The following is a 3813-nucleotide window of genomic DNA, read 5'->3' as shown; positions in this document are numbered from 1 at the left end:
TAGAATCACACGCACATCAGTCCCACATGATCTTCGAAGGATACCTCGCCTGACAATAACTGCCCTATCTATACAGCCATTCATGGCTCCTTCCATCCATTTGATCCATCCGATCATGATAGGCCGACAACCTGTCGCCACTGAATCCAACACAAAAGGTGAATGCTACCAGAATAATTGTAGTCTTACATCATACCCGGTCTCCTTCAACCTACCATTTCTTGATTCCAATTATGTTGTGACCTACTCACAACCTTGCGAACTGGCCCACCCTGGCCTAAATCATCTGAACTAATCCGTGAATGCTACGGCTACACCCGCAGACTTACAACACTTCCCACGGTATCTGGCTGCTAGCGAATGCTACGGAACCCCCGTAGTCTTACAACACTTCACGCACCATCTGCCTGCTAGTGAATGCTACGGAACCCCCGTAGTCTTACAACACTTCCCGCTCTAACATCAACATAACCCAAAACCCTTAACCATAACCTATCAATTCGAATTGCATACGGAGTCGAGCACGCACTCGACTGAACACCCCAACTGAACTCAATCCATGACTGGAACCCCAACTTGATTCCCAAAATTTTGCTATCAAGCACCAATGAGACGCGATTCATATGCTGGGAAATTTTACCGAAATTCAAACTCACACAACCCTCAAACCAAATAGCCACTTCGGCTGCCACTTTTCCTCAATGAGGATGAGAAATCCATCCCGGTTTCATACCTTCCCCTGTCCTGCACACCTGCGCGATTCTCCCCCACTTAAAATCGACTAAGTCCGCTTGGTTCATGAAAATTGAAGGATTCTCAATCCTTCTTACGTTCCAATAATCAACCTGCTGACGACCGATGCTTACTAAACTAGTGCACCATAAGAAACCCTTCCCAAAACAACACAACCCCTGAAAACCAACTAACACTTCTCGTATCCCAACAACATCAATGACTTCAAACGCTTAAAAGCGATATTACGCTCAGATCTCGGAGTCTAATGAACGGATAGTCTACCCAAAACTTCCGCAACAACTCCCTCTTCCCTCGGCAATCCTGGTGGCTCTTCCAAACATAAATACTAAGGCTACTGAAAACTAGTCATAACTCCCTCGTTCAAGCCCTTGAACCAACACCGAAAAATGATTGGAGCAGGTGCACTCGCTACTCCTCCCTGATCGTCAGACAGTCGACCTCCTTGTCGTCCACCTGATCACAACGAAAATATAATGGGCTTGCTCCCTATGGGCAATCCCTGAAGGCGTGGCCAAACCTGCTACACCCGTAGCAACCCAGATCACTGAACAGATTCCGACAATGACTCGGAGCAATCATGGTACACGCGGAATCCGCTCCGCAAGATACATCCGTCTGAAGATCTCACAAAGATTCTTTAACATGTTGGATGACATCTGACAACCCTTGCTAACCCAGACGCTAGCAGAAAACCAACCCGATATCCAACTTATCACAATTCCCAAGCGATACAAATACCTAGTATCCACCGGAAATGGCCGAAGATAGCATATCCGTAAACATCTGTCACACCCCCGAGCCAGACGACGGAAACGTCCGGGGGCTTGAGCGTGACTCCATTGTTGTAGTATCATCACAGAGTATATAATTGAAACATAACATCATCATCATCACACATGTAATATAACAACATTCATTGTTTACATCGAGTATTGTATTTTAATATTACATGCCAAAATAATTTAAGTCTGATGAAATAGAAATATAACAAAACATCCGTTAGTTTGTTCGTCCCAACTTGCTTCAACGGTTTTCTGAGAATACAAGTTAATTTAAAAAGGTCAACATAAAAATGTCGGTGAGTTCATAAACATGTTTGAGAAAATGATTTGTATAACTTTGTAATCCCAAGAAAATCCTGTATTTTCTTAAAATAGTTTAGTATGTTTGTGTCTGATCTTGTATTAATGCATGAGTGTTATTGATTAATAGAATGCCAAAAGATAAATGTAATTAGAATGCCCTCATACAACTTGATGTTGCCTGTAAAAGAAGAAAAGAGAAAGCTGTCGTACCAACCCCAAGGTTGAGTACCAGTGTGAGTAAGTTTCCGAGTAATCCAAGAGAAAAGATAATGGTCTTCCGCAAACTTCATAAAGTTAATTCCTCTAAGTGAGCCGTCATAATCATACTAAATAATGACAATTTCGCCTGTCTTGGCGTTTGTGAACGCCGACGGAAAAATAGAATAAGGTTATAGTCACCCTAGACTGATGTAGTCTAACTGTAGCGAACAGCTCAGGTGTGGGGTGTCATCCCCGTATAGATCTATACACAAAACCCCGCTCTCCCTCCAAGAGAATCTGATTATAACTACAGGCTACGATCGTACACTCAATAGGTGTCAACCGACAAGTCTCACTAGATCCTTAATCGAATTTTACGCGAAGAAAAACATATAAAACTCATTCCCAGGCCCAATGAACCATGTAAGTGAACCACTAAGGCATCACTAACATGTAAGTCATTTCAAGGCCCGATAGGAATGAGATTATATAACATGGGCCCTAAATATATGTAAAAGGACAACTAAGACCCATTTCACATGTAAGGTATCTACAGGCCCAAATAGCACGCAAATAATATCCAAGGTCCGTCGCGCATGTTAATGGGTCAATAAGCCCCAATAAACATATAAATAGTATTCAGGACCTATCAAACATATTAATGGGCCACTAAGGCCCAATATTATACGAATGACAAAATTAGTCCGTTTGTTATTTTATTGCTAGTATTAGCCAAATTATTTACCAAAATAACATATAAAGCCCGTTTTTTTGTAAAAATGACATTCTTGGCCCAATAAGCCAAAAATTTACAATTAAGGCCCAATCTTAGTAAAAATAACACTTTAGTCCCCATTTTGTTCAAAACTTGTATTTATGGCTAGTTTTTGGTAAAAATAACATTTCTAACCCATTTTTGTCAAAAATATCATTTTTGTCAAAAATATCATTTTTGGCTTGATTTTTGTGAAAATACACATTTTTCTTGTTTTTGACTTTTCTAACCCGATTGTTGGAAAATTTATAGAAAACTCATCGTGAGTCGAAATTTGGATCCGTAAACTCTGGAAGTTTGGAAATTTTGTCTACTTTGTTCATAATTTTTCTCATAATTTTTAATGGCCTCTATCCAGTGGGAAATTGCTCACTTTCACAGGCTGGTCCGATATTATTTCAAATATGATAGGCAGTTTTGTAAAATTCGCCAAATATTGTAGAAAAATCGTATGAAAACGTGAGAGTAGTCATTTTAAAGGTATAAACCTGAACGTTTTGCATGTAAAACAGTTTTGAAAAATATTACCACTAAGGTGGTCAAAACAGTTCGAGATTGGACCAAAACTTTTCTGTCAAAGGCTAATTTTTGAGTTTAAGTTATCCATGTTTGTACACAACACTTGTTTTTGCTATTTTAAGTGTATAAATCCCAGATCTACAAGTTTACTTGTATTATTTGTGATAAAACATACTTTTCTCAAGGTTTTTATGTAGATTCAAGTGATAAACTTCATATTCTTAACATATTTTTAGATTTATGAAGTAAACAACACATAATCACCAAATAAATCATGAAAACACACATAGTCATGCATATACACATAGATCTACACAAAACAACTTGTATTCTCCCCCAAAACAAAGTAAAAATCGAAAATAGGGGGTATGAACTCACCTTGGGGTTTGGATTCGGTTTTTGGTGATGATGTGAGAAGATTGTCGGCCCTAGCAACTCCTTGAGGATATTTTCGAACTTAAAGGGTTCTAGGGGGTT

This window comes from Lactuca virosa, chromosome 5 (assembly GCF_052849685.1).
Source record: "Lactuca virosa cultivar CGN04683 chromosome 5, Lactuca_virosa_CGN04683_v6, whole genome shotgun sequence".
Lineage (NCBI taxonomy): Eukaryota > Viridiplantae > Streptophyta > Magnoliopsida > Asterales > Asteraceae > Lactuca > Lactuca virosa.
The sequence above is the reverse complement of the archived record's forward strand: the minus strand, read 5'-3'. Positions refer to the sequence as shown.